General features: G+C 40.0%; 1 long non-coding RNA gene across 3 annotated transcripts in view; it reads left to right on the top strand.

Moving 5' to 3' along the window:
* Positions 1-296: 296 nt before the first annotated feature.
* The window catches only part of LOC124070609, a 55,785-nt gene continuing 35,917 nt past the window's right edge, over positions 297-20,164 (top strand). The window contains exons 1-4 of one of the 3 annotated variants that reach the window (XR_006845216.1): positions 2,222-2,447; positions 6,185-6,240; positions 8,529-8,632; positions 17,663-17,749. This is a non-coding gene — a long non-coding RNA (uncharacterized LOC124070609). Of the gene's footprint in view, positions 647-2,221; positions 2,448-6,184; positions 6,241-8,528; positions 8,633-17,662; positions 17,750-20,164 lie in introns of those variants that run through there. The other 2 variants (XR_006845215.1, XR_006845214.1) reach the window with 2 other exon arrangements.

Below are 20,164 nucleotides of genomic sequence, written 5' to 3'. Positions count from 1 at the left end.
AGTCAGGTATTACTGTTCCCACAATGGATAGCTTCTCGGGCATTATCCCTTTCTCATATAAAACACTTTGACATTTGTCATACAGGACACCCTGGACAGCTGTCAATGAGCGACAGTGTAGGGCTGCAAATGTATGTATCAATTTAGAAATCATGTTATGATATCACTGCTATCTGCTGAAGGTGATATTACTTCTATAACGCGTTCATCCTACATTGTATATGTGTAACAGTATCATAACTGCAGCTACGTTAATACGCCTCATTTGATCGTAGCCAAGCTAGCAGATTAGCTAAGGTTAACCTTAGCTAATTGTTATTTTGAGCAGCCTCCATATCCAGGAAAATTAACAGACGCCGTTCTCTCGTTTTTGGTTAAAATCACAATACAGTGATAGGGAATGCATAGAAGGAAGTTGTGGAAAAACTTCAGGTCGCTTGTCAGTGTCAGTAAGTAGTGTAGATGCTGTGTCAGGTGCAAATTAATTAAGCAACCAGTTGTACATGTGGTTATAACCGCAGGGTTTGTACAGAAAACTTGTCACAAATATTTCTGACTCGGTCAACAAAATTTCGGCTCCTTCTCCTTCTTCCCCTCCATGTGGAGCAGCGGACATCCTAGTAAAACAACAGAGGAAACCGTTGGGGTGAGTCCAGTCAAACAGACGGTGGCGTGGAACCTCAGTTCCATTGGTGAACTTAGTTTCAGCCGCCCTCCATTTTCTGCCATTCTCCCGCTTTATTTTGATCCTTCCAGAGGATTTCTCTTCACCGACACGTGCGTTTGTTTGTTATTTTTGGTAATAATTAAACAGGAACTACACGAGCTTCCTGTCTCTTGCTGATAAATTTTATCATGTTCTGCTTTGTAATCGTCGTTATTGACTTATTTAATTTATTGACTGACATAATGGAGAGGCTGTTCATGGTAGGCATCGAGTTCGAGACGCTTTTGTCTTATCTTTGTCCAGTGGTCCACCTATAGGGTAATTCAAACACTGAGAGGCTGTTTAAACTGTATGACGTCGGCGTGGACTGTAAGATGTGTTTTTTTTGGCCATCACCAGAGCACAAAACAGTAAAAATGTGTGCCCTCGTGGAATGTTTCTCTAGTGAAGTCAGTGTTTAAGTTTCGCCTCAGAGGGTTCTCAGTCATTTTCGTGTTATATCGACTAGTCTTCCCGGGCCACAGAAGTGATTAGAGCATTCCTGTTTACTTACTGTCCACTAGGTATTAAATGATAATGGTAAAGTGGTAAAATAAAGAGTCTCCTCACTGAATACTCCTGTTCTCATTTTATTTTCTTCAGTCTTATTTAATACATTGAGAGGTGCTACCTTACATTGCTGTTGCTTATGGTAAGACGTGTATAATGAAATTAGAATTTCATTCTGTTTGGCAAGTTTCTTCTCATCAGTCAGCGTGGTGGCCACTGACCTTACTAATGAATTAACTCAATTATATAGTGTATCTCTGCTATATCATCGTAACTAATTCATCAGTCCGAAACATCAGTCAGTGTGAGTTTCTGAGAAATGAAAGGGTGTCTGTGACGGACTCCACAGAGGTGTTTGGACACACTCCTCTGACTGTTTATGAGTGTAACCTTGCTGTGCATGTAATATTAAAATGTGCAATTTTCCCACAAAAAAGAGGAAGGCAACCAAAGGTTTGAAGACCTGTAATCTGCTGTGAAATCTAACAGCAGTGGCGCCACACATTGAGAATGGAGTAAACAGATGCTGTGAGACCTTTCCTGTCCGTTTTAGCACAGGAAATATTGTTAATGTTCCACATAAAAAGAAAATGATTAAAAAATACAAATCAGCCTTATTGTTTCTTGAAAATAAGCACATAATTTACCTTCTAACGGAATCCCATTAAGAATAGATGATAAACATTCAGGCGTGATGCATGCATATAGCATCTTAAATTTCTTGCAAATTCCTATTCTGCTAATGTACTTTAATTTATCTCTAATTATGAGCCAAAACTTAAATTTTTCCCAAAATACCAATATTCAAATGCAGGTAAACATACCCAAAGGTATTTGTTACTGTTTTTATAAGAGATGTTAAAAGGCCTTGGATTCTTAAATGCTTTGAATGTTCACACTTCACTGATCAGCTATATCTCTATATAACCTGTGGAGGGCAGCAGTAGGCTTGGGATGCATCTAGGCTGCCTGTAGTGTTCAAAGAAGAATAAGAATAGGAAGGAGAACAACAACACACCAGCCTTGCAAGGAGTGAAGCTGATAACTTTATTGTACGTCTTATGTTGCTGGCTAGACTTTTTAAAGTCATATTCATCAGATTTGAAGTTGCAGACCTGAAGCAGATCCACCTTGGGCTGATTTAAGAGTGCAGCCAGAGGAAACAGAACTCCAGGATATACATTATAGAAACATCTTGATCTAAATACATTTAAGAAGGTGTAGCTCAAAGGTAAACAAACTTTTGTTTTATGACCAGTACTCAGTAAGAAACGGCATGGAATTAAGGAGACTTTCAAGAGATAAAGAGTTAAATCATGTTTAGCTTAACTGTGATGTGGTCACATTCAGTTACTGTGCACAACACTGAACTGACTGTTGACACTTTTGTGAGGTGAAAATAGTTGTGTGTATGACTGTATATTGTAGACGCTGTAAAAACTGCTTATTTATACAGGGGGAGGATGAAAAAGACTTGTTACAGTCATAGGAGTTTGTTTTTTTATCGCATGGATGATACTGGATTATTGAGGCTGATAGTGAGGTCAATCTTATTATTATACTTTCTGTGTCTGTGAGTATGCAATAGTCTGTGTGATGTCAGAGGGTACACCTGCATGCTCTGTGTGGTTGGAGGTGTACCTCTTATTTGTTGTGAACATGCATGCAAAAACTGACGAACTACAGGATATGTCAGATTACTCCAAGTGGACTGCAGAAAGTAGTATGAATTGAACCAGTGCTGGTGTAACTGTCCACATATGTGTCAGGAGTATATTTGGCCCTTTAGATACCCACTAGGTTTGGACTATTGCTTCTGTTTTCGTGTTGTTAGTTGTAGTGATTAGAAACTGCCAGTAAGTCATTTGATTCTTTTTGCCAGGAGGTGCCAGGAGTAGCACAGGGTGGAGTAAATTACATCACAGCCTGCCAGGAAAATGTTTGAATGGAGTTGGAGTCAAGAAATGTAACAGAAACCTCACTAATAAACCAGCACTATAAACCAGCACAAAAATGACAATTACCAACATAAACTATTATTTTCTGAACTGAAACACACTAAAAGAAAATTGGGCATTTTTGAACATAAAACAGCAACCTTCACAAACAAGCAAAATGTATGATGGGAGATGTGGGTTATCCTCATAGCTACATTACAGCAGACAGCAGAGTGCTGCTCTCTGGACAGAGGTACTTGCTACATGTAGGTGCAAATGAGAAATATGCCCCAGGTCTAAAAACAGGGTTAGTGTCAAAGAAAACTGTAACATCATGTATTTCTGGGTATTTATGCACATACCAGCGTATCTGCAAGCTCTGTAAAGGTCTGTGTGTCTGTGATGGCTGCAACAAAATCACAGCATCATGCTTCTGTTTAACATCATTATTTTATCTTAAATATGAAATCATATCCATGAAGTTAGGCCAATCACCTAATCCACACTTGAGTGAGACATTTTACAGCTCAAAAGCTGACTTGTTCTTTAGTTGACAAACTATCCAATAGTAACACTTCAAATGACCTCATTTTGGCATTTGTGTTTTAGAATCTCCTATAAGCGAACATATACACCAGTAATCATAACCGTAATAATGTAATTTTGACTGATATGTTGGCCTAGCTGATTTATTGATCTAGCTCAGTGTGATCATATTATGTCACTCAAGCTGAGACAAATATTAATCCTATCAGAGCGATGTCAAGATTTCAGATGTTAAAAAATTATAGCAGTATAGCTGACTGGTGGTAAACTCTGAATAGAGCTGTTTCCTAGCACAGCAGTCCTTGATATTGTATATCAACATGATAAAGTTTATCTGTGAAGATAATATAGTGATAAAAGAAGTAGTGTGAGCTGAACTGTTTGGTTTGTTTTTGCTCTTATTGTTTTCAAATGTAAATATTTCACAACTTGGTTTTCAAAGTCAGGAACTAAATAATGAAACTGTTGTGAATGGCTGGATGAATAAGACAGCCTGTGTGACAGGCAAGTTTTATTTTATTTTTTTTCCTATGATATTTCCAATAAGAGCATTTACACTGTAACAAGCAAACATATTTCCAAAGAAGTTCTGAACTGTAGACAAAACTGCAAAGCCTTTTCACAGAAAAGAATGGGCAGCTTTGTTCTTGTTTAATATAGGTATGAGAATCTGACCATTCATTCAGTGTCTATGGTTCATGGCTGTCACTTTAGCTTATAGGTGAATAGAAGGGGCTGTCAGAAGAACAATACTGGAAAAACATGCTTTTTGTGAATAAAATAAGCCAGAGGAAGCAGCTAAAGTCTGGACAGAAAGAGGCCCAAAATGGAACCCTGAGGCATTCCACTCTTCCCTTGTGCCTTCTACAGTACGGACATGGTTTCTAATTGAATTTGTTAAAGCTAGTCTGCGAGAAGATTCACCAAATATGTGATCTAAAATTGAACAGTTCATCTTTATTGTTCAAGAATGCATCAGCTGCTGTTAGATATTAATGTTTTGACAACAGAGAAATGGACAACTTTCATACATTCTGTGTGCTCAACAGTCTTATGAAACTCTCACAAGCTTCAAGAAGTGACTTTTTCTTATAGCACCTATATTGTAGTTTATATTCATTCCCTAAGTTTTGCCCTGGACTTGCACCATGGGATAAACCTTGATAGTTTTGACTGTCTCTGTGCTTTATAAATCATGCATTCCTTATACCTTATAGAATGGATGCATAAACCATTGTTGTTAGCCTGGCAGATTATACATCCATCCATTTTCTGTACCGCTTATCCGTCAGAGTCACGGGGGGGCTGGAGCCTATCCCAGCTGACTACGGGCGAGAGGCGGGGTTCACCCTGGACTGGTTGACAGTCTGTCGCAGGGCTGACACACAACCACACGAAATGTTTTTGTGAATTTCCCTTAGGGATGAATAAAGTATCTGTCTATCTAATGTAGAGTAGCCAGTTAACCTAATGTGCATGCCGGGGTACCTGGAGAAAACCTACGCAGCATCAAACCAGGATTTGAACCTGGAACCCTCTTGCAGTGAGGTGACAGTGCTAACCACTGCACCACCCTGCCGCCACCTGGTTGATTATCATATCCAGTATTCAGCATTTTCCTGATTATTGGTGTTGGTGGTTTTTTTTGTGTCCAATTGATGTTGAAATAAAGTAATTTCAAAATAATTGATCGTAGTAGGAGGTTTATATTTTGCAATAATACCCTGAATCTGCAAAGTAACTGATAACTTCTGGTTATCAAATAAATGTAGTGGAGTGGAAGTATAAAGTAGCTGGAAATGGAAATGCCCAAGTAACATATCTCAAAACTGTACTGAGCTGTACATTGCACCTCCAGCTAATCTAAACTTTGACACAGCATTTAATTTTGCAGTAATTGCACGTTGATTCCAATTATCAGTTATAGGCCCTGGAAAAACTTTTTCACTCGATCCGGATTTACATTGTGTTTACTGTCTTTTATGAACTCTGTGTAATATCAGATAACTACTTCTTGAAAAACTTAATAGTGGTAGTAGGAGCAAGCTGGCCATTATGACTAAAGCAGTCACTCAGATTGTAATGAGATATTGTAAATCATACTTATGAGCATAACTCTTAAAATAAATGCAAATTTCAAAATTTCATGATAATAGCAGGAAGAGTTATTAAAAAAACATAAACATATTTGTGTGGTATGTTTTTACAAGCTCTGAATCAACAAATGCTTTAATTCACATGAACATACACTCAATTCAAATGATTATTTTCTATCCTCCACAACATCTTACTCATTGTGTTATGCAAGCTTAATTAGAAATGCAAATATATGGGACCTGTGAGTGTTATGTAAGAATTTGAATGTCCAATTGGGTAAGGTATTCCCTTTTATGTGGGGTTTCTAATCTCATTATACCTCACCGCATGATGTAAGCACAGCTGGGACTTTGAGATGGATGCATAATGTGTATTATTCCTTTAACAGGATCTTCCTGTCAGGACTGCCCCAGTAGCCTCAGCAGAAATATGAACTTCTATGTGGTAAGTGGCCTGAGCTTTGTGTTTGCTGTTTACTGTTATAGAGCTGTTGAAGTGTATGTCAGTACATGCTTTTGTTGCTTATGTTATTTTTTGTTACAAAATGCTAAAATACCTGCATGCTTAGAATAGAAAAGGGTCTATATGTAATTGTTTCAAATATTGTTAAGAGGACAATCAATCCTTAAGTCAGAATTTCATTTTTTCTCCCTCAGTATAACTGAGAGCGAACATGTGTTTGCTAAAAAGTATGCACTTACAGGGAGTTTGTGTGTGTGTGTGTGTGTGTGTGTGTGAGGGAGTGAGAGATAGACAGAGTGAGGGCAGGAGGGACCCGTATTAGCTGGAACACTTGAATGAATTTGAAGAATAGGTTTTTTTTACATGCAGAACAGTCACAATACAGGGCCCTGACTGGCAGACAGTACCAGCTTCTCTCATTCAAAGGACGCAAACCTGCCTGATTGGAGGGATTTGAAACTTGTTTTAGCTGAATGTCCAAACAAAACCAAGTTCAGTTTGTGGAACTTTGACTGCAACTAATGTGAAATTTGAAAAAAAAAACAAACAAAATAAAACTATGAATAAATATTGGAAAGCTGTGCAGCTTTAGTCCAAGCTGTGTCCGACAGCATGTGTGAATTGTTAAAATGGACCCCATTCAGATTCTTCTCTCTGATCCCTCTGTCCATTTATATTAGTATTTTCTTTCTTTCTTTCTTTCCTTTATACAATTCATATAATAGATGAAAATCATTCTCAGCAAGGCAGCACAGTAAATGTAATAAATAATAAACAGTGTGAAAAACATTTGAAAATCATTTTCAAATGAAACCAGAGACACACCATTAATCGCTCTGCCTGTTTATCAGCTCTGATATTCAACTTTTTTCTGATTATTGATATCAGTATTTCTGTTTGTTTGATTGTTGATAAAATAAATTCACTCAAGTTGTTTATTTATATATTATTAATTGTTCGTAATAGCGGTGATATATAATAGTATTTATGTTTTGCATTAAAAATCTGAATTTGTACAGCAACTATTAACTAAAGCTAACAAATAAATGAAGGGCAGTAAACGGCACAATATTTAGCAGAAAAAAGAAATACTCAGGTATGGTACAAATACCTCAAAAATGTATTTACATATAGTACTTGGTTAAGTTCTACTTAATTGCTCAACATTTAATCGCTTGTTACTCTAGAAGTTAACAGTAATTGACAGTATTTTTTGTGCCATTGTGTAACAGTCCAGGATGTTAGTTCAGTCATAACATCCATATGAGTCTATACTCTCCATATATAAATCGGCTTAATAAAATTACTCCTACAGAGTGAAAGCAGTTGTTGTGTCACATAATTCTGACCTGCCACAGTGGTGCAAATGTCTGACGGTATTGTTTTGGTCAAGTTGCTGCCCAGGTATGGTTATGTGATCTTGTGAGGCAAAGCTGGCCCCTCAAATTTCAGCATATACACTACACAACTAAAGCTCCCTGTCCCTCCCACACACACACACACACACACACACACACACACACACTCTCACACTGCGTCTGACCTGGGGTCAAGGTGCAGTGACTCCGAGGGTTGTCTAACTGGGCCTCTTGAAACTCTTGCCTTGCATTCCAGCGCCTGGAGGAGGGGTTGTTGCAGCCGGGCTTATTACCAGGGAGAGAGAAAGAGTGATAGAGAGTGAGAGAAAAGAGAGAGAGAGAGAGAGAGAGAGAGAGGGAGGGAGGGAGAGGTGGGGGTAGAAAGAAGCTGGAAGGTATTATGCACTATTTCCTCGGCTTCCTAGAAGCTCCCGCTTATTCCCTCCTACTCGGCCAGCAGAGTTCTACGACACAGTTAAGGAAACGCTGAAAACTTCAACCTGCTATTTCTCCAGCTGCCTCGGCCTTCTAACTGACTCACTTGTTTTCTTTCACTGCCATTCCCCTCTGTACGTCTTTCTCTCTCTCTCTCTCTCTCTCTCCCTCACTCTCTCTCTCTCTGTCTGTCTGTCTTTCTCTCTCTCTCTCTCTCTCTCTCCCTCGCCCTCTCCCTCTTTGTCTCTCTCTCTTTCTCTGGGCTGTGTGAAAGAGGATCACTTTGTGTCCGTTGCCTTTTTCCGCGGTGCTGCAGACACACATGGAGGAGAGGAATGGATTTGAGGAGATACTGACGGGGGTGCACAGCTGCAACAGTCCCCTCCATCTCCACACCAGGACTAATGCCCCCCCTCCCTCTCCCCCTGTGTGTTTGACTCTCCCTCTGTTGCACTCTCTCTGCTTTCTGCCTCTCAGAGGGGTGGGGGGTGCCATATGGGAGCTCAGAAAAATGGAAGTGGATCGTAGATAGACAAGAGAGGAATCTGTCATTCTTAGGCTCGGATGTCGGGATCTGTGTGGTAAGTGCTTCTCTCTTTCTCTGTCTGGGCACTTTTTGGAAGTTCTGTCCTCTCCATATGCCTTGAATTCTCAGCAGCGTGTTTGACTCCCTCTTTGCTTCTGATTCCTATGTTGCAAACAGTTACCTATTTTGAGTTTTTACTGTTGGACTGGCACGCCTGCTTCTAAGCTAATAAGCCGAGCCTAATTTTTCTTCCACTTCATTTGAATGTGTCCAAGTTCAGATTTCATTGTTAGCCCACAGTTATTAGTGATAAGAAGGGCTTTGCTCATCTGAATTTGTACCAACTTTTGAGGGTCAAGGTAAAATGTGGAGTGGGGGAAGGGAATTTGGAGGGGTCAAAGAGAATGGCACTTGGGCCAGGCAACACAATAGCTCTGAAAACTTTTTCAGACTGACATGGTCACTGTGAAACATGTGGCTGCCTCAAAACCTGGAAACTGCTGCAATTTTCAGCTGGCTTTTACGAGGTTTGTCGTAGAAGCCATTTATTTAGAAACTGATCAGTCGGTCTTTGGCTCCACTTTTTTATGAACTTGGAATTTTAAAGTTTAGGCTGAGTGCAGTTTTGTGACGATGAGCGTGTGACAAAACTGTTACGCACTTTTTATGTCTCATTATATATTTTAAACTATTTTTGTTTATAGAAATGATACCATAGAAGCATCTTTGATGAAGAAATCAGACAGAAACTAAGTTCACAGTGTTTCTTGTAGAATAATCAGTCTAACAGATTTCAACAATATACAATATAGTCAGTATACGATTCTTCAGATTTTGTGGCTGGTGTTGTTGAAAGAGTGCTTGTTGCAGAGTATTTGCACTTGGTTCATCCCCGTAGAATTCTGAAACAGGTCATGGTAGATGTTGCTGCCAGTGCAAGCTAATACATTACCGCAGGCTGACTGAATAACTCCATTATGTGATAAATGAAAGTGATACCTCAGCAGCACTAGACTTGCATATAGCTGTTTAAAGTACACTTTGACATTTGCTTCTATTTCACTATTTATGGCAGAGTAAACTAATTTTGCCAATGAGCAATTATTGCAAGTCATATTCCTCCTGAATTTTATTTCACAATTTCATAATACAGAATTAATCATTAATCATACCATTTTAACTAAGTTTTTGACTAGGTCTGTATATGTATTGAGATAAAACTGGACAATAGAAAACATCATGTTTCAGAACTGACTAGACTAAACCCCTAACAAACAGTTGTCAGTTGACTGAATCTCATGAAAATCTTTAACATAAAATAGAATTTTCTTGAATTCAAATACACTTGCATATCTTTTTAGTAACCATAATTTTCCAAGGGGCGAAAGTTTTTACAAGTTAGTCTTATTAACTCTGAGAAACGAAGAGGAGTCACTTAAAAGTATAGTGTACTTGCACTCTGAAAGAACGAGTGTGTGTAAGTCTGTGGAATGGACTGACTTGAGTGAGCGCATGAACTCCTTTTACAACCATATTGAACTCTAGAGCTGTGATTTATGTGTTTCACCTTGATGGTTCATTGGCAGTTTGGGGTTTTGACCTCACTCCCTTGCCTCCCGTCTCTTTGAGGAAATCAGAAGCCGTCTCTCTGACTCTGACTCATTCTGTGTCTCCCTCGCTCCCTCCCTTCATTAGACGTCTTAGTAACACGGGAATGAAGTGTCTCGGCGCTGAAGTCTGAAAGGTGGTACTAAGGCACCAATTTAAAGGGATAAAAACATCATTGAGTTTAATGATGTCTGTATGAATTTATTTTTGGTCTGCTCCCTGTGCAGTGTAACTAACAATATGTCAGGAAGCTTTGCTGGATTTCAGTCACTAGTACTCTTTATAAATACACAATAAATGTGTCTGCTGCAGAATCTAGTTCTCTATTTTTGGCAAGTGGGTCACAATATAAGGAAGCAGCACCGCACACCTTCTTAATGAGGACTGATGAAGTTACTTTTCTTAAAGTTGTACTCTTGGTTGAGGTGCCTTCAACCATGTAATATGACATTGTATTTAGACAAATCGCCTGCTCAGCACTGGAAAATAGGAAATAAATTTGTGGATAACTTTTTTGTTTCAAAACTTTTCTCTCATTCTCTAAAAATCAGTAAGGAACTCTGAGGTTCTGAGGGGGTGTTTCTTGTCGAGTAATTTTGTAGGTTTTTGGGGCGCTAGAATTTGTTATCCGATACACATTTCAGGTGAGTTCAAATGCTTCTGAGTTTCCAAGAGTACAGGTGTCTAAAGTAAAAAAAGGCTTCAGTGTTCTTTGGGTTACTGTTAGTCAGTTGATAGGGTTCAATTCATCCTCTTACCAAGGAGCCTGGATTATTTCAGTCTGGTAGCTAGTGTTTAATTTATTAATAGTACTCATCTGTTGTGTGTCTACAGATGATCTTGGTTGTTTGTTGTCCTCTATGCCAGGTGAAGACATGTTGTCAGATAACCTGCATGACCTCCACGGCCAATTTTAGCCTCTCCCTCGTGCCTACTCTGGTTATAAATTAGCCTGGTTGTTTGCAAGCAGTGAAAGGAAAAGCTCACTTAGTAGAAGTGATTTATTAGTTGTTAGCCTGCTGCTGCCATGTGAATGACAGAGGTGCCATTCAGGATGAAAACAGAAACTCAGAAAGCGGACAGGATCTGACTGCTTCAGGAAGTAGGAGGTGGTTTCCTTTTCTGCCACTCAACCAAGAGGGAATCTGTTTGATTTACCTTTTAGTATTGCTTCCAAGGAAATTCTTAGTTGTCCACAGAGCATATTAGCTGTTCCACAGTGTAATGTTCATGTAATATTTACGATGGTCTTAATAAGGATACATCTGTACCACTCCCTACTCCACACAGTTGTTTGATAGTGAACATCCTGAATGATGTGTGAAGGCTCGTAGGGAAACAGGAAGTAGGGGCTAAAAGGTAATATGAATGCACTTTTGTGTTGATTTATGGGCACATCAGTTTAACGCAATTTCTCTTGCATGCAGTTGTACTTTCCATCAGAAAATCATTTGCTGTTACCTCAAAAGGCATGTTTTATTTTTCCATGACATGTGGCTCTTTCTTCAAAGACAATGCTTTACATCTCTTTCACTCTGCGACTTGTGTGGCACATGTGCAAACTCAAACCACTGACAGAAACCAGGATGTATGGTGTATTCTGTGAATGTGGAGAGTCATTTGAAAGATCGATGAGCAATCCATCTCTGTAAATCGAGTTGTGCTTTCTCCGATTACGACCTTAATGCAAGTAAGATAATTTTGTTAAGATGTTTGTATGACAGCCGCAATAATCTCAGTATTACCTTACTCGGGTTGTGATTAAATTACTAAAGTGCATGTAAACGCAATGAGTGGCAACCCTGTTGACCCCTCTCTCTGTCTGCAACAGTTTCTGTCGTGCAAGTTTTCAGACAGAAAACCCATATTTTTCCCTGTTGAACAAGTAAAAATTGAGTAGCTTAAGCCAGACCGCCTCTGAATTCTGTCTGGGATGAAATTTCTGGAGTGAATGTGAAGGAAATGCAAGGTACCCTTTATTGTACACCTCAGTTCCTTACTGACAGCAGACCAATGTTACGCTCTTGAGACTGGACAAACGGATATGCCTCAAGTTTACTAATGTGGGCACCCAGTGTGTTAATGTGAATCCATGCTGTTCCAGGAAGGCATATGATGATAGCCGTTATGTGAATAACTGCTCTAACAATGCAGTTGTTCATTAAACCCCGGAGGCCAAGAAAACGGTAGACTGGCTGACGGTGGATGACTGTGCTTAGTCAGATCTGACTAGTACAACCATTACTTTGTGTGAAAGACCTCTTCAGGTTGATGACCAAGCTTTGATAGTTGCTCCTTCATTATCTTGACAACATCCTGCACAAAGCTGTGTTTCCAACATAATGACCCATATGAATGTACTCAAGCAGGAGGTCTAAACCAAATTTGGATGGGAAACTTTGTTAAAATTAATGGCCAATTTTGTCTTTCTGAAAGCAAAAGTGTTTGCAACCATTATTGTCACATTTTATCAGCATGGTGTGTCATTACAGGGTGAATGTATTCTAATCAAAGCTTGAATCATTTCTGGTTTAGCCCAGTGACTAGCTGTGGAAGTTGATCAGGCTACCCATTAGTTCATCAGGCTACCCATTAGTTCATCAGGCTCATCGGTTCTGTTCTGATCAAAGGTCACATCATCATTGGTTCTTGAGTGGATTTTCCCTGCCTTTGTCTGGGTTCCATGTTGTTTGTAAAATGAACAATGCAAGAAATGGTGCTGAGCCAGAGCTCTTTGGTATTCTGCCATGTACCCAGACATTGGGATGTTTTCTCTCAAGCCGTTTTCTCATGTGAGCTATGAACATGCAGCACATTTATGTAGCACACAAATAGAGACTGTCTCTCATCTACTAGAGATTCTCTGTTTGGTAAAGGTGAGGCGTGGCACCTGGGTAGAACATGCAGGAAGATGAGGACTCATCCATAACGATGACTGTTTGTGCCATGATATAGGTACTACATGTATTTGGTGGTACAGTATCAACAAAAGAGTGGAAAAGCAATATACAGGCAGGCAGGAAAGAGTATGAAAGCAGCTGCAATCTGTTCAACGTCATTAATACTATGAACAAGCCCACACACTCGCTGTGAATTCTCTGGACAGTGACCTGCTGTATTCACACATGGGCTCGCTCTGACAGTACACCGAGTTTGTACAAGGTAGCAGGCGGGGAGGTCTGGCTAATATGCAGTTCAGCTGATTTGGAATATTTCAGGGTTGCAGTGCATGTGTGGAAGGGGCTTCAGAGTCTTTGCCGTTGACTTGTTAAAACTTTTACAAGGTTACAGTATGTTGTCAAGACCTTCCAGCTCTGAGCTGTGCTGTGGATTACTCCATCAGGATGTAAGACTTTTTGTGTACTGAAAGGATTCTCAGTCGACCTTAATGTACATGCGGTCTCTCAATAAATCACTTGGGGCCCTTAACAAAGTTAACTGTTAATGTGGCACCATCACTGAGCTACCACAGTTCAAATCAAGTGATATTCTATAGACAGAGACATCATTTTTCATTCATCAGCAGTCATTATAGTGTCTAAAGACAAAGAGTCAGATTTTAAAGCTGTGCTTTAAGCTTTGGACCTGAGAGCCAAGGGTGACCAACCCTGTGATTTGTCACAGACTGTTTTTAAGTTTTCCATGGAAGTCATGGAAACAACTTATTTTTTAGAACTTTATTTATATGGTGAAAGATAGGCATGACAGTATGGCTCATTAGCACAACTTACTTTGATTAATAGTATCAAGGACAGATGGATGCAAGATGTCATTCCACACTAAGATAATGATGACAGATGATATGCATCATAAGTCAGATTCTTGCTGAATTATTGATGACTTGAGCCAAGTCTCGGGCCTTGGCAGTGGAAAATAACACAGATGTTTAGTGGTCATTGTTTTCTGGAATGAATCAATACCCATGGCTACATCTTCTGTTCAACCTATTGTTACCATATGAATGAAAAAAGCAGAACAATGTGTTGGTCTTTGAAATTAATGTGATATAGAAAAGATATTGCAAAGACAACTAATTTACAGCTTGCATACACACACACAAACACTCACACAGCATTGAATTCTAGCACAAATGGCCCCCAATGGATTAGCTATAAAGGGAGTGATGTCATGTCTGTGATGGAGACTGTGTCTCGTCACCAGTGATCCATTTCTTATCCAGCTGTCCTTACTGACGCAAAGCAAAATGAAAGAAAGAACACCACCCACCCACCCACCTTGAGCCACCTTTATGTCTGCCAATAAAATGTCTCTGTGATCAGTGAAACGGTGAAATTTGCTACTTGGTGCAATTGAAACACTGCTGATCTTTCTTTGTGCTTTGATGCATCACATTTACATATAATTGCAGTTACTTACAAAGTTACTTTTGTGTTCCATCGGTTTTATTATGGACAGTTGCCTGTTTCTCGGGTCAAGAGTTCATAAGCAATTTGTCTGCTTGTCTGTGAGCTGACAGGAGCTCGTCCTCCTTATTTGCAAGCAGAGGGGTGCAGGACCTCTTTGTGGACTCAGTGGTCTATGTGTGTCTGTGTGTCAGGCTCAGTGTTTCTAGTCACATGACTACACCATTTTAAACTGCTCCGCTTCTTTAACCATCTCAGCCTCTTGGTGGTCACACAGACGCAGGGGCACACTGGGAAATGGCTTCCATACATTTAGTCTTTCCGGCGGTCCGGTGTGTTATAGTGGGGTTGTCACATCAAAGCTGTGCAGCGAGGAGGGGTGGAGGTGCTGGATAATGCCGACACAATGGGCTAAGGCAAACATTAGGAGTGAGACAAAGGACACTCCAGTCAGGTCACAAGAGGGGGGCAACTCTTCCCATTATCTGAGGGAAGTGATCGTAACTGAGGGACTTTTTAAACCCATCAGCAAATTAGGGGCTGAGCTGAGTCGCCGTGTGTGTCGGGTTCATGATCAAAGCCTCGAGAGTGCGTCTGTTTGTAGAGGAAGGCTGTAAAGCATAGGGCAGCAGTCACAACAAGACACACCATGAAGCTGGGTTACCATTGAGCATGCTATCATGACCACGTTATCATTGTTGCAGCCAGGGTATTTACTCATGGGAAGCAGAGGTTAAGTTCTTTCGCTTCTACACTAAAAACACTACTAGTACTGTGTTCCATAGGGTTAAGAGAGGGTTCCCACACCAGATGCATCCACTTCTGTTTTGAAATTAGCCAAAATCCAGTCAATCTCTCTGTTTAGGAGAGACTGACTGGATTCTCTTTTCTATTTCACAGTAATATAGTGAAATGATTTTTGACCAATTTTTATTTCTTCTCCTTTTGTAAAATGATTATGGATATTGCTGGAATTGTGTTTGAAAGACATCAGTTTTTACCAATTAGGCACGACTTGAATGAATATTTATTTGTTGATAGCAAATCCTAAAGGCATGATCCATTTTTTTTTACTGATTAATCTGCCAATTTTATGAATTCATTAATTAATCTATTTGAATCATAAAATGTCCATCACACTTTTATAAATCCCAAGGTGATGTCTTTAAATATCAAATTCCAATCCAAGATGTGCAGTTTACAATGAAACCAAGAACATTGGTAAATAAAGAGCCAGGAAAGGCATTGTTTGGTATCTTTGTTGAAAGTTGATTTAAATGATTAATTATCACAATAGTTGCTTATTAATTTTCTGTCAGCCAAGTAGTTGATTCATTGACTATTCATTTCAGCTCCACTAACAACTTTAGTGCTCTGATGTAGGTCAGCTTTTTCACATTTTTTATTAGCTAAACAGCCTGTCAGGTTGTGCTCTAATTTATTACTTGAAAACAAGGCGTCAATTACATGCTAATTACACGCTCTTAAAGCTACTGCTTAACTGCTAGACATTATGAACATTTATGTTGTTGTCTCAGTAAACATGCAATTTATGTTTAGATTGTTTAGCCACTAGGAAACAGTGTAATCAAAACAAATAATGTTTTGCATCAAAGTAAGAGAAACCACATATGAAACCAAAAGGAGTCAAACTAACAAACAAATGTAGGCAGGCAGAACCCTATTTTAGGAATCTTCAAAATGAGTCAAGCGAATATATATATTCACATGTGGTTGTCCAAGTGTGTGTGCTTTTTTTGTATGAAACCCTATGCGTGTTTGTGTGACTGAAGGGCCATTATGGGACAGGCTTTTAAGGGAGATCTGGGAAGTGGAAACCTAATACTGCCTGACTGCTGCTCTTGTGTACATGAACCCCACAGCTGCTGGAGAGAGACAGGAATGAGGGAGAGAAAAAGGGAGGAGGGGGTAGAGGAGAGCGTGGTGCGCCCGGTAATTAGTTGTCTGGTTTTGTATTGACCAGTCTGGTGCTTAGGCCTTGGGGACTGTTAAATTTGCTATTGAAACTGAAAGGATTATGCACCCAAAAGAAATTAAACGGGAGCAATGAATAGATTCTAGGCCACATGGTGGACTGGGGTTTTTATTTTTTCCTTCCTCTTGTTCCTTCTCCTTCCACCGGTCTTTACTCTCCCTCAGTTGGACAGGGTTGTATTTTTCCTGTCAGAAGCTGCTGTTTTTCATGTTATAGGTAAATTGAAAAATGCACTGCAGGGTCATGGCAGTTTTATGTCGTGATAATGACACCTCGTTTTGAGACTGAGCCTGTAAAAGAAACAATACAGTGCTTTGCTCTTGAACAACTGTCAGATCTAGAGTATTCGTTGGGGTATGTTTATTAAACTGAGTCGAAATCCAAAAATCATTTCCGCATGTTAGCCGTTGAAAGGTGTGATGTCGCGAGGGTGTAATGAAATCTGTTTGATGGGGTGATTGTAAGGGGGAATTGATGTCTCCTGCCTGGGCTGCCCAGAGGAAAGAGAGATTTGTGCCTCTGTTTACTCCTGCTGAGGCTGGTTGTACTCATTACAGTGGGCACAGACAGGAGGGGACATCCTCAACATGCCGGCACAAGCTTAGAGACTCGCTTCCCTTCACATCAATATCTAGCAAACTGTTATCTGTCTCCCATGGTCACCTCTTTGGAAGGGACAAAAAAAAAATCAGTCAAACTGTAACACCATTCACTTGGAATGACTTCCATTTTCTAAACAAGCCAGCACTTTGTGGCAAAGTTCAAAAAGGTGACTGTGATAATAGGTTAATTGTAAATGTACTGCAATAATTGTCTACCATAACCAACAAAGCATCGTATAATTTTTGCCTCTCTTTCACCCATTCACAAACACACACACACACACACACACACACACTCACATGCCGGTAGATCAGTATCTTGCTCAAGTAGCTGGGGATCGAACTGCCAACAACGAGCCTCTCTCCACAGCCACACTGACGCAAGAGTCTTTAGTTGTGGGTTAACATTGGCCTCCATCTGCATTGAGCATTTGAACCTGCTGAACTGTGAGCCTCGAGTGTATCTAGTGGATGATAGAGGGGTGATGTCATGTTCTTTCTCACTGTTTGTGTAGCTGGCAGAGGCCGGCGTGCTGCTGGAGAAGGTCGCACACTATGACTCAGGCAGGACCAGAGCAGCCCAGTAGGACATTGTCTAAAAAGTAGGATCTTTTTTTTTGTTGTTGTTCTTACTGCCACAAAAATCCATTTTTTTTCCTTTGAGTTTCTGGTTTTCTCTTTGATTCTGTTTTGACAAGATGATAAGAAATCTTGTGCCAACATTCCACGTTTTTTAATCTGTTTAAAGTCTCTTGTAACTTTTTGATACGGGATAGGAGTGAGCACTCTTTGTAGATAAGATACACAATCTGGTTGAGATCCCCCTTTGTGATTATCACAGTATAAATACAGGAGAGCCTGTGCACAGGTGGCTGGCGCTGGGTTGATGGTAACCAGACCAGACTGATGTCTGTACGCAGAAAATAAATCACTGCTGTAATATCACAGAAAAGCCCTAGTCTATTTTTTAAACTATGTCAGGGTCACTGAAACATCATACAACAGAAGTTTTTCAGTGCCAAACAATGAGCCAACTTCAACATAGCAACACAGTCAAGCTTTGTTAAGAATCCTCAGCTTGTGGACAGTGTAAATTGTGGTGAGATCTCACAGTGACTGGTCCTAACAGATATCACCTGTGTCTGACAAGGGGTGACCAGGGGAGGCAAAATCTCTACTGTTTGATTGGTTCTTTTTAAATAAAAACATGTATGTACACATCTGGCTGTAGCTCAGTGATTAGCAGTGACAGATATTTCTGAGTAGCGTGAGTCAATGTGCTTGAGACCTAGTGGTTGTGAAATGGAGCCCGGCGCTTGTCCCTGCAAGAAGACATAATCTGGGGAGAATCATCACTCTGCCAGGGGCTGTGTACCGAATCTCACTGAATGAATTTCCATAAAAGCACCTATTTGCACATGGTATTGTTAGATTACTCTGCAATGTTGTTGCAAAATAGCAACTCTGTGTTGTAGAGTTTGGGTTTGAGTTTGTGGTGCCGTGTTTATGATTACTGCGTTGTGGCCAGCAATGCATGCTGCTCCTCATGTTAGTAAAACACATTGAGGCTATTTGTTTCACAAAGCTGCCACAAATAGTACACTTCACTGTTGCTCTTTTTTGTTTTGTAATTGTTCAATTAACGCTGCCTTGACTTCCTTAAATGATGTATATATATATATATATCTACAGTATGCTTTGAAATGTGCTAGTTTTTCCCAGCTGATTTTTTCCCATTCTGGGCTTTAAGACAATAAAGCCCAGAATGGGAAAAAATCATGAAGTCAGACCTGAGTTCCCCTTGCAAAATGAACAGCGCTGAACTCTGCCAAGAAGAACAAGAAACAATCCATATCAACATAAACTGAATTGGCAGATTTTTTTTTTTCATTCAGATTGCTATTATAAAAAATGAAGATTTCTTCTTCTGTTAAAATAAATAATAGACACATATGGAACTATTTTGTTCATCTCATTTTAATATCATGTCAGGTGTGTAGAGTTTTAATTTTTTATATTTTTATCCGGACTTTATCCATAATTCATTCATTAATCACAGAGCAAAGAACCAAGAATAGAAACACAAAATGATTGTGTTTAATGGTGAGTTCAGGCATATTCAAGGTAAACAGCAGTAAATGTGAAAAGGAGTTTTGATGTTCATTGTATCTCTATGTGAGTGTGGTGGCAGGCTTTGGGCTCCTGGTGCTCACCAGCATTTATTAACCTATCTACGGGAGCTTTCCTCCTGTTTAGGGGTGTCTGTCTCCCCTCCCCTCTTTCCTCCTGATAATAGATGGCCTCATCCCTCTGGGTTTGAACCCACCTTTAAACAGCTAGACAGGACTGGGGCTTGTTTCTGGCCAAACGATGGAAGTGGAACAATAGGAGAGCGTGACATTGTCTGTGTGTGTCAGGAGGCCCACGTCTGTCCGAAAACACACGTAAAAACACGTGACAGCGTGCTCTTGATGCAGCCCGGGCCTGCCAGGTAGCAGAGGGAGGATACAGGACATCAAGGGTATGCAGATCTGTGCTATTTGTTCATTTTTACTTCTCATGTGTTTTCAATCCAGTGCTGTTTCTCCAGTCTGGCTTCTTACGTCTAGGGGTCGCTGGATGTGTCTGCCTGTGCATCACGTTCACTGGTGTTTTTCATGATTCCTGCTGTTTGTCTTTCAGGGCAAAGCCTTTGTCTGGTTAAACCCTTTATACAGCGTGGCTGCAATGTACGCTGTGTGGAGCTGTTCTTGTGTATATGTGCGCGCGATTGTTCATTTATGATAAAGCCTTTCTAAATATGTGCATGCAATCGCGTTTTGATTCATAAGCTGCTAGGCTGACAGCAGCATTGACCTTGGCTGCGTTTGAATGTGTGTGGAGAGGAGATAGAGAGAAAGAGTTAGTGTGTGTGTGTGCATGCGCATGCAGGTTTTTATTATTCTATCTAAATGTGCTTATGATGCCAATATTTCAGTTATTTGCCATGGGGGAGGATGTGGAGTTCTCCCTGCAAA

Source organism: Scatophagus argus, chromosome 14 (assembly GCF_020382885.2).
Source record: "Scatophagus argus isolate fScaArg1 chromosome 14, fScaArg1.pri, whole genome shotgun sequence".
NCBI classification, from domain to species: domain Eukaryota; kingdom Metazoa; phylum Chordata; class Actinopteri; family Scatophagidae; genus Scatophagus; species Scatophagus argus.
The sequence above is the reverse complement of the archived record's forward strand: the minus strand, read 5'-3'. Positions and strand labels throughout refer to the sequence as shown.